General features: G+C 33.6%; 1 pseudogene across 1 annotated transcript; it reads left to right on the top strand.

The window, feature by feature from the left end:
* The first annotated feature begins 304 nt into the window (after nucleotides 1–304).
* On the top strand, nucleotides 305–1,588 carry LOC149239754 (uncharacterized; annotated as a pseudogene). The gene is made up of 2 exons (XR_016245464.1): nucleotides 305–1,032; nucleotides 1,288–1,588. The product of XR_016245464.1 is annotated as an uncharacterized LOC149239754 (transcript).
* Nucleotides 1,589–12,321: the final 10,733 nt, after the last annotated feature.

Raw genomic sequence — 12,321 nt, forward strand, 5'->3', positions numbered from 1 at the left:
CTGCTATCATTCCCGCCTCTCTATCGCCGGAAATTGCCGTATGTGTCTCGTCAAGGTCAAGAAGAGTCCCAAGCCCGTGGCATCTTGCGCCATGCCTGCGCTTCCTGGTAATTTATTGCTTTCGCCCTTTTCCCTTTGGTTTCCTCCAATCCCCAAGCTGTTAAATGCTGCCAGAGGATATGAACTTGAAGGATGCTAATTTTGGGGTTTAACTGTCAGGCATGAAGATAAACACTGATACTCTGATGGCGATAAAGGCAAAGGAAATTTATTGCTTTCGCCCTTTTCCCTTTGTTTCCTCCAATCCCCAAGCTGTTAAATTCCTTGAGAGCCCACATATGCCTGGCCATTGCAGTTTATATATTGATATCCACCGGAAGGAAGTCTTGGAGAGTGGATATCAGCCATCGGAGGGAAAATGGCGAACCAGTATTCCACCAAAAACTCTTTCGAAAGCTTGGTTGTGAGCACCATGATGAGTCGGCTAAATATGCGCAGCCCTTTTCTGGACACCAATACCTTCCTATCCAACTCGTATGATCGCATCATCGCGGACGAGAGCAAGAGCCCATTGGAGAGAGAGGAGGCGAAGCTGGAGAAGAATATCGTTCAGATTATATCCAGCGGGGACACTGATAAACTGAAGGCGAACTCCGGCCAGGCCGTCACCATTGGCGAGCACCAGGTTTGCGTGGGGTTCCACGAGGACCCAGAGCCCGGCTACCGCGTCTGGGAATGGCACGGTCACATCATGCTCTATGATGAGGAGAAGGGCTACACGGCAGAGTATATCTACGGAATTTCTTCGAGAAGGCAACTGAGTTTAAGCGTAGAGCGGCTAAACCCCAGGAGAAGAAAGACAAGGAGAACGAGGCCTCCGGTGGAACTGTGGACTTAGGAGGGCTTATTGATACCGTCAACGAGATGAACGCTCGAATTTTGTGCAGAAATATGAGCGTCGGGTCCTTCAAGTGAAGCTGCACGGTGGTTAATCACCGGGTTTTTGGGCTTAGGGTTTATGCGAACTTACTGGTAAGAAGCCCCCCCTTTAAAACAAAAAAATTATGTGCATTGGTTGGTTCTGGTAAGTCGGCTAATGCTTTATTACTTTGGGAAAAGTATTTTCTATAATAACTGGTGGGTGGTAGTTGCAATATGAAGTCCTGAATTACTTTTGAGATAATTGCAGCATTTAAAGGGGATTTGTGCTTGTAAATCAGAAATGTCATGTGCTTGGGTTTGTTTCAGATGTGGAAATTATTCAGTTTTTTTGATGGTCCCAAACAGGTCTTCAGGGTTTCCATGCCCTGTGCATGTTGTTGTTGGACACGGCAATTGCATCCAATTCTGCAAAAAATGTTGTTCTTTGTGAAATATAAAGGACCTTTTATTTGTGTGAAATCCAGGTATTGTAACCGCTGCTCTGATAAAATTTAAATATATTGTTTTGAAATTGCATGGTTAGTGGTCTGGATGCTATAATATGTATTCACTGTACCAAACTCTGTAGCTATGCTCTCATAAGCAGAGAGCAGCTGAAAGATTTCCATAAATTACATATTAGATAGGGCTTTTGGCATGCTTCTTCTATTAAGAGAAGATTATGGACAATAATTCATTTATTATCTCCATTGTAGTTTCTTTATGCTGCTTCTTTTAAAAATAATTGGAACCTGTATTGTCTTAATCAAGATGTATTATTCCTTATTAAATTTGTTATTGCATATAGATAAGGGAGGTGCTCTAGGCCCAGATCTTATTTTGCTATTGCACGTAGAGAAAGGAGGTAATCTAGGCCTGTCTGGTGATAATGTGATGGTATTTTAATAAAATGAAGAATAGAACCATATCTTGGCAGGGATTAATTATTTATTTTACTTGTCATATTTGAATAACAATAAACTACTCTAAGCCAGTCTGGGGATGATGTGATGGTATTTTAATAAGATGAATTACAGAGCCATATCAGGGATGAATTAGTTATTTTACTTCATATTTAAATAATAATAAACTAACATAGATCCTGTTAAACAGGGCTGTATATTTGAATAACAATCAAGGTGTATATTTAAATAACAATTGTAAATAAACTAGCATAGATCAATGTTAGCCTGGCAGGATATATTGTGTTATTAGTTGTTGAGAGGTAGGAATCTCAAGTTTTTGATCCTTAATAAATTGTGTATTATTTGTTGAGAGGTATGCATTTCAAGTTTTTTATCCTTAATAAATTAATTTAACATTGATTTATTGGTTAGTTTTCTCTCAAGGATTAAAAAAAAGCCTGGTTCAATATAAAATAGTATATGCTAAAATTCAATTTGAGATGGTTCAGCATAAAATTTTATATACAAAAATTCAATTCGAGATTTTTCCATTGAGCTTTAGGTGTAGTTTACTTTGCAGTTTTACAATGTAAAACTATTTTTTTGGGTGGGTATTTTCTAATGTAAAGTTGATTCCAGAGGGAGTTCTTGACGTTTGTTGTTTATTTATGTAATAACAATTATATCTGTCTCTGTTTGTGTTGAATTGAGAAAATATCCTTCTCTGAGCTACGAGAAATATCTGGACTTGAGTTACGAACTTACCTTCTAAATCCAGGATGCAAAATTTCGCTGATGAACTCGTATTTTATCTTGGAAGGTTTGATGGCTTATACCGTTAGTTTGGTTGAAACATATAAATAGCCCATTGTCCATGCATTGTGTGGTGATCTGACAAATAAAAGAATTTGTCATTTTGTTTCTTAGCTATAGCAATGATCTGATGCAATAAAACTTTGATTTAGAAGTCATTTTTCCAGATTCAAATAGAAGTGTTCATCTTTTATTTATTTAGGAGTGTATATATTAATGGGAAGGACTATCCTGTGTACATGGTTATGGTCATATGTACCATATTTATTTTCCAATTACTCACTTTCCATGAGATGCATCTGATAATAAGTTGGTACCAACTTTAGTGCCATGTCAGCTGAGCTGTAGTCTCACTGTAAAAATGTGGGAGTTTACTATTGCTGGCCCAAGTTGGGCTCCCAGGAAAAATAAGAGAATTCTCAGCCATATACCCAGAAGTGCAGTTCTGATATGAATAGATTTTAGCAGCAGATTGGGGAAATCAGTCCCTGACTTGGCCAAAAAATAAGGGGTGTTATGGTAATGAGAAAAGAAAAATTTAACCCTGCAATCATATCATCTAAATTTAATTTAAAGCACTGGCCTGACAATGGTATCATAACAGAATAGAAATCATGATCAGGTCACATCTTGTTTCTAGCATTATTTTCCTTCCAAAATTTAACTCACTTCTTTTGTGGACCCCAAGGTTCATCATTCAAATTCACAAAGCTACTTTGAATCTACTGAGGGTTAAAATGGAACTATTTTGTATTTTTGTGTGTGCCTGTGTAATTGAAGCTGAACATAATTGCAAGGGTCATCTTTATTCTTCCCTGGAATTTACTACAGGTGTTGCGCTTTCTGTTATATGTAATAGGATGTTTCCCTGAAAGGTTTCCCATGCTGAATAGGATTTATGTTGTGCACAAATGCAAATTTAAGGTTCCACACATCAAAATTTAATGCACTCCAAGTGCTATGCTTTTTCTGATTTTGATGCCAGCTGACTTATCTTAGGATTTATGTGTGCAATGCAATTCTAGGGTTCTGTACATTGCAGTTTATGCTCCACGTGCTTTGCAATTTCCGTGCCTCCCAGAATATTACATTCTCGATTCTCTGCACTCCGACCTTGTTGCCCCGGACACCCATTAACGACAGCAACAGCGACAACCGAAGAAGAAAAGTATTATGAAGTTGAGGTTGAAAATGCAGAGGACGAATCAGATTCTGATGTTGGGGGAGATAAAGACAACCAGCAAGTAAAGGGCAAGGGATTGAGGTGGGCTGATGTAGACGACAATGGATTGGATAAGGCGCAAAAAAGGCTCATAGAAGCTCTGCCTCCAAAGTTGTCTGGAAGGAGCAAGGCCTTGATGAAACATATAATTTGTTTATCAGAAGAGGATGATCCATCTGAATTAATCATGAAGTGGGTGAGAATAATGAAGCCCAAAAGAGTAGATTGGCTTGCAGTCCTCAAACAGATGGAGGAACAGAACCTCAACCATCCCCTCTTCTTCAAGGTCAGTGGCTTTTCAATTATTATAGATGTGCTTCTTAAATATAGATGGACTGAGTAAATTATTAACCAAGTTGATCTGTATGACATTTTCTTTTCAGTCCACTAATGCTTTTACTGCTCTGCAATTTATGCCATATGCCATACGAAGCTTCTTGGCAGTGTTATCAGACTCTTCGCAGTCCAAGTGGAGTCGCGAGTTTGACTATGTTTTAAGAGGAAACAGAGTCTAATCAGCTGAATCTGAATCAATCCCGACTTATTCTTTAAAGTTTAACTCATAAATATCACCCAAACTCACTGTTACCACTCAAATTATCACCTAGGAGGAAAAGTCCTAACCTCAATGGGACAGCCTAGACGCATAATAGGCAAGCCACTCACTGTCACCTTGATGGCCTTGCCCGACCAAGGAGACTGCCTATCCCAGGGGGAATCCGCATGATCAATTTAAACTTAGATTGTTGGGAGAGAAATTGGAAAATACTAGCATGAATTGACTACTCTTATGCTTAACTCAATCAAATCGATTCATTCGTCAAAGATGTGAGAATACACAAAATTCATATACTCGTTAAAATTCTAAGCTTCCAAGAGCAGGCATCCATATGTTCTAAGGCTAACTGTATCAGACAATCAGGCTACCGCAGGCACTCCATGCATTTGTTCATCTGATCGAAAATCACGGCCTCTTCCTCTTCCACGACCTACAATCCCATCTGTGCCATAGACAATGGGGCCCATATTATATAATCAGTTGCTCAGTCCAATCACATTGAACCCAAGGGTACTTTTTGGCAAATGACATTCACTAGCCAATTGGATAAGCGGTTCTCTGCTTGAGATTTCTGAGTACCAAAATTACTTCGTTGCACCCTCCTTTGGTTAGACACAGGTGGAACCCAAAAGGCTCTAAAGATTAGAAGTCTAGATGGAGGGCGTCTAAACATGAGAAGGTCTAGATGGAGGCCAACTATTTGCGAGGAAGAGAGGTGGGCAGCCCCAGGCCTTAAGAACATAGTCGTGGGCCTTTTTTTTATACGGAATCTCCCCATTTTTTGAGTTGAGTGGGGTCGCAGGCCTTAAGGAGAACATGGGCTGGGCTTCTCTTTTTAACATTAGCTCCCATTTTTTGATTAGAACGAGGTCGTAGATCTTAATAAGAACATAGGGTTGGGCTTGAGCTCTTAATCTTCTTTATTGCTATGTTACCAACCAGCTCTGTTGAAAAAAACAGAGTTTTCAGGGTTCTCCTGGGTGAAACCCAGCTGGGCTCTGCTGCTGACCTTAGTTAACTAGGTCACGAGTCTGACTCTCTGCTGACAACTTAAACTTGCCATTATTAAGTCATCTCTGTGAGCACTTGTGGGTTGGAACCTGATTGGTGAGCGCATTTCACAAAAATTAAGCAAAACACACCTTTTTATCTGATGCCCCTCCAGTGGACTTGCGGTCGAAAATTTGATGAGGGATTATAGTCCCAGCCCAAAACTAATTGCTATTTTTTTAACAGAGTGTGCTGAGGGTTTTGGGGGTTGCTGAATCGATCCTTTGCCTAAGAAGATTGGAAAATGAAAATTTTACTAATTGTTTGCTGGAAAAGTGAAGTTTGCTGCTTGTTTTGGATAATGCATATCAAGCTTCATCGGTGAGTACCTCATGAGTTATACCCTGCTAGACAAGTCAAAATTGCACGCAGATGGACATATGCCTTTAAATATGTGACAATGGATTAAATAATGTGTCCTCTTTAGTTGGTGGTCTGCACTCATATAAGCTATATTCTTCTCTTCTGGAAACTTTCCAGTTTTGTCACTCAACATTCTCGTAGATGTTTTCTTCCAAATTGTAGGATATAATTTCAGATGTAATTTCCAGCATTATTTCTCAGTGTGCCCATAAATCAACACTGCAATGATTGCAGTGATTCCTGGTGTTGTCTTTTGAGTCACTGAGCAGTGGTGAAAGTCCTATTTCTGTTCGTTTTCTTAGGAGATTTTTGATGTTAGGTACCTTTCCTTGGTTTTCCATTTCCCCACTGTTGGTTTTCTGTTCTTGTGCTCAATAAATAGAGCCTTCTTACCAGCATCATTAAGGTTATTTACTTCAAATGGGGTAAATTCCTTTCTAATGTAGCCATGTAGTTCTCCTCAATTTTTTATCAACGTTTGAGGAACTTCTACTTTGAGATTTAGCAAGCTTGCTGATTTCTTATATTCAGTGGTGTAGTCCTGAACAATTTTTCTTGTGTTTGTGAAAATATCACAATTAAATGGATCTTCTTGATATCCAATATCGTAGAACTGATCCTTCAACAGCATTTTGAATGTCTCCCATGATACTATCGAGGGTCTCCTTTGCTGCTTCAAAGATTGCATATAGTTGTCTCACCTTAAAGCATGGTGGAAGATAACGAGGAAGTCCTCAGATTCAGAAGGTTTTAGGCTGTTTAACCTTAGCATCCTCTTGATGAGAATTTCCTTCTTTCTTGAAATTTACTGAGCATTCCTCTTTCTTTGTCATTCGATGGGTCATCATTTTTGTTAACATACCAATATTTGTTTTTAACCGACTAAGGATGATCTTTTGTTCTTCTCTTTCTTCTTGGTATTGTTTGTCAATATGAAAGACCAAATACACAATGATCAAATGGGGCCATCGCATACAATGAGGCAGATCTCCTTTTATATTACTGGTTATTTGTTGTACAACTAATTTCCCTAATCACGTTATTTACAAGTGAATTTGAATTAATCTTACCAAAATTTTTAGTTCCTTGAAGTTTATCTATTATGTTATCAATGCATGGCAATGGATATCAGTTTTTAAGGGTATGGATCAACAATCGTCAACACTTTTAACTGCTTTGAAGTTTTGCTCTGCTCCGTTGGATCAGGTGACACACTTTTAACCGTTGATTTGAAGTGTGACTGCTTTTTCCAAATATCAGTTGAGTTGACTGCTTGTCCAATAAAAAAAAATTAAAATAAAATTAAAATAATTTAAAATAAAAATTTCTAGAAAACATTGGCTTAAATCAAGCCATATGGAAAAAATCTAAAGAAAATAATAAGCTTTCAGCAATTTATCGATTGCTATATACCTAGCATACCTAGCAGTGGGCAGGTATAATAACAAGAAAGAGGCTAGGTACTTTTTTCACTCATTTGATAAAAAAAATCTCACCACTCCTTATTTTTGTTCTAGCAGTTAATGTTGTATTAACTAACTGTTTATTAAAAGAATCAACAATAGAAATCAAATAGAAGTGGTATGGTTCAATGCCTAAACAATGGATATCAAGCTCTACAACATCTTACTTAGATTTTCGATAAGCAAATTGCGCAATGAAAAGGATGCCAACTTTGATGGTTATTGCACATCCACCATAGAACGTGTCTTGACTCCTTATGTTCGCGTTTCTTTCGTCAAAGTCCAATATAAGTTTTTAAACATATAACGAAACTTCTCTTGCAAAGTATTTACAGTAGTTGAATTTAATGTGATTGTACATTTTTTTGCATATAGAATATTTTTGAATTTGATTGATAAAAACGATGTCAATTATTTAACATTTTTTTCGTCAAATTTTAAAATAGTTTCGAAATCTAATTAAAATAAAAATAACCAGTATAAAATAACTTAGATTTTTTTTTTTCTATTTGTTTACTACAACGAGTCTTTTAATATTTTCCTGTGCCTGAAATTGTACTATTGTGACAATATTTGCACTGGAGCTTATCATGAAAGAGACAAGGTGGTTGCAAATTACATATCAATTCCCAACATTGAGCGAGATGTATGCACTATATGGCAAAGTAATAAAAGCTATGACACACCTGTACATATGTCACTAAATTAGGAGTGGCTTTATTTAGAGTTGGCTCCTGATAGCGAAGAAATTCTTTCAAAGTTGGTGCTGGTCTTTAATGTTCATGTTGATACTCTTCTTTCTCCTTAGTTTTTTTCAAATGTTCAATGGTGTATAATGTAATTAGGTAAATGTTTAATAATATTAATGGTGTACAATGTAATTAGGTCAATGTTTAATAATATTAATGGATTAGGTAAATGTTTAATAATATTAATGGTGTAAAATGTAATTAATTTAATTACATTTTTTTTCATTATTTTTGGGTGAAATGTTTGATATATTATATTATAATTTTGGTTACTTAAAATAAAATAAAAATAACATTATTAAAATAAAAATTATAAGTTATTATTTATTTTATCAATTTTTGTTGGGTAGTTAAGGTAAATTTGAAATAAAAATAAAAATAACCCTATATTAAAATAAAAAGTTATTATTTTTTTAATTAATTTTTATTGGGTAGTTATGGTAAATTTGACTTTGTCAAGTTAGTTTTTGAGCTCTGAGTTTATATAAATTATATATAAGAGAGCCTTCTAAGTTATGTAAGTTTGAGCCTTTTAATTGAATTGTATATAAATGTTAATATCTTTAAAATTTTGAAATTTCAATAGTGATTTTAGTAAACTTTTTTAAAAATAATAAAATTTTAGTATTTAATAAAAATAATGAAATTAATATAAGTGAGACAAAATTATCATTAAATCTAAAAAAATAGATTTAAAATTTAATATAAATGATATATTTAATTATCAATTATTTAACAAGTATAATTTATCAATATATTTTAAATTAAAAGAAATATAAAGTTGAATTATAAATGATTTAATAACTTTTTATATTAATACAATGTGAATTTCAGCTATTTAAATCATTTAATATATTAGCCTAAATCATTTATCAATTATTGAGAGGGGTCAAATTTTTTGAAGTGAAAACCTCTTTTTTTAGTGCAAAACCTAAAGAAATGTTTGCATGCCAAAAAATTTGATCCCTCTTAGCATTTAATAAATTCAGAATTAAGATGGATCTACACTGGTTCTAATTAGTGTACCATGTCATTCCTACTCAACAAGTATTTAATCTTATTTATAAATTAACATAACATTTATTATTAGGCTTACCAATCTAGTTCCAAAATGACAATGGTATGTTTACAACATTTCATTGAGTGATTACACTTGTGACTCAATAACAAGGTAATATTCAACTATGAAAGACATAATTCCACTAGGAGGGTATGCTACCATTTGGTTCACTTTCCATATACTTCATGATAATTGTTCTTTTTTTGCAAGGTGTTGGTTCTCATTATTACTTTGATTATAAACAACATAGATAATAAATCACAACACTGGTTCAACATATACCATTCATGAATTTTAAGGTTAGCATTGAATATAGTAGTAATACATAAGCATACTCTTGTATGCTCCTCATAGTACAATGGTATTTCCCTTAAATTAAATCTTGTGATTATGTTGGAGTCCTCAACAATAACTACATCCCTTTGCACAATGCCCTTGAGGAACTTGACTCCTTGATACATTGTTAGTGCTTTCGCTTGTTATTAGTTGCTTGTCCCTATCTCCAGGAAAATTTTAATTTATAGGGACCTCTTCCACTTAGCAAAGCACAAAGCAAGGTCTTGATCTCCATTGAATCCATTCCCTCTAGTTCCATAGTGTTGGCATAAAGAATTTTAGCTATTGGCTGCTCTTTGGGTATCCCTAAAATTTGTATACCTTGGCTCATTACAGTGATGAATCAGACAAGTGTATAATGTGATTTCAATTACACCTTATCTCATTTGCAGTGAACATTTCTACCAGCTCCATGCAGAGGACCCTCTTTTCAATATGTTTTCAATTCTATGTTTTGAAATTTTTTTAATTAGAAATGTAAAATTATAAATTTAATTAATTATATGTTTTAAATTTTATTTTTAAATTAAAAATATAAAATCATAAATTTAAATGGTTCAAATTACATTATAATGCACTTAATATTTATAATATGGGTAGCCCTTTCCAAATTTATACTTTCCATTATATATTAAATATTATCCATTAAAATGAAAATGAATATCTACAAATTTTAATAATAATAAAGAATTTGGCATGTTAATATTTTTTTATTAGTAATTTTAAAATTATAAATTACAATTTTTGAAATTATATTACATTTTTCATGTATTATTGTATATAATATTTATAAAATTAAATAAAATAACCATATATTTAATAAAAATTTTATTATTATCAATTTTATGGTTTGAAATTTTTCCAAAATAAAAATATAAAATTATAATTTTAAATGGTTCAAATTTCATTGTAATTCACTTGATATTTATAATATTTATGGGCTTTTCCAAGTTTATGTTTTCTACTTTATATTAAATATTATTGATTAAGATAAAAATAAATATCTACAGATTTAAATAATTGCATGGAGAGACTTTAGTCCAACATGAATGATTACATGGGAGACTTTAGCCCAAAGTGAATGAGATGTTCCAAGGTTATGTAATGTTATTTAAACTTGTTAATTTAGTTAAATTACATAAATATAATATAAAATAAAATAAAATTATAATTATAATTATTAATAATTAAACCATTTTAGATTCATCTTAACTCTAGATTTAGATAGCCTACAAAGGGATCAAATTTCTTAAGGTACAAGCTTTTCCTTTAGATCCATCTTAAGAGTTTGTTCTATTTGCATAGTTTGGGAAATATTACAAAGACCCAGGATTTCACATGAGTGAGAGAGACAATTTACTTGATGTGGTTTATAAACATGTATATGCATCTCCTAGATGGGGAGGAGCATGTGGAGGGATATGGAGGTGAGTATGAGATTGTTTTGTGTGAGAAATCCATCACAACGTGTTAGATTTCTCACTCTACAATGTTTCTATGTGTTTGAGTTTGTGCTAAAAGGAAATCTAACACATGTTAGATTTTCTTTTACATTGCAATGTTCTTAATCTAGAACACATTAGACTTATTTAGTCCTAAAATGTTGTTATGTTCTTGTGTTTGTGCTAGAAGGAAATATAGCATGTGTTAGATTTATTTCAAATTTAAATATGCTTGTGTTTGTGTTGAAAAAAAAATTAACACAAGCTAGAGTTCTTATACTCTACAATGTTGTTGTTGGCAATGTGTATGTATTTGTGGTAGACATAAATCTAGTACTTGTTAGATTTCTCACTCTACAATGTTTCTATGTGCTGGAGTTTGTGCTAAAAGGAAATCTAACACATGTTATATTTTATGTTATATTGTAATGTTGTTAATCTAGCACACATTAGACCTATTTAGTACTACAATGTTGTTATGTTCTTGTGTTTGTGCTCGAAGAAAATATAGCATGTGTTAGGTTTATTTCAAATTTAAATGTGCTTCTGTTTGGGTTGGAAGAAAATTTAACACAAGCTAGATTTCTTATACTCTACAATGTTGTTGGCAGCGTGCTTGTATTTGTGGTAGACATAAATCTAGCACTTGCTAGATTTCTCACTCTACAATGTTTCTATGTGCTCGAGTTTGTGCTAAAAGGAAATCTAGCACATGTTAGATTTTCTTTTACATTACAATGTTGTTAATATAGCACACATTAGACTTATTTAGTCCTAAAATGTTGTTATGTTCTTGTGTTTGTGCTAGAAGGAAATATAACATGTGTTAAATTTATTTCAAATTTAAATTTGCTTGGGTTTGTGTTGGAAGAAAATTTAATACAAGCGAGATTTCTTATACTTTGCAATGTTGTTGTTGGCAACGTGCTTGTATTTGTGGTAGACAAAAATCTAGCACTTCCTAGATTTCTCAACCTACAATGTTTCTATGTGCTTGAATTTGCGCTAAAAAGAAATCTAACACATGTTAGATTTTCTTTTACATTGCAATGTTGTTAAACTAGCACAAATTAGACTTATTTAGTCCTAAAATGTTGTTATGTTCTTGTGTTTGTGCTAGAAGGAAATATAGCATGTGTTAGATTTCTTTCAAATTTAAATGTGCTTGTTTTTTTGTTGGAAGAAAATTTAACACGAGTTAGATTTCTTATACTCTATAATGTTGTTGTTGGCAATATGTTGTATTTGTGGTAGACATAAATCTAGCACTTGCTATAATTCTCAATCTACAATGTTTCTATGTGCTTGACTTTGAGCTAAAAGGAAATCTAACACATGTTAGATTTTCTTTTACATTGTAGTGTTGTTATATTTGTGGCAGACATAAATCTAGCACTTGCTAGAATTCTCAATCTACAATGTTTCTATGTGCTTGACT

This window comes from Pinus tabuliformis, chromosome 8, assembly GCF_031772625.1.
Source record: "Pinus tabuliformis cultivar Carrire ecotype Pingquan chromosome 8, CPIR1, whole genome shotgun sequence".
Classification (NCBI taxonomy): domain Eukaryota; kingdom Viridiplantae; phylum Streptophyta; class Pinopsida; order Pinales; family Pinaceae; genus Pinus; species Pinus tabuliformis.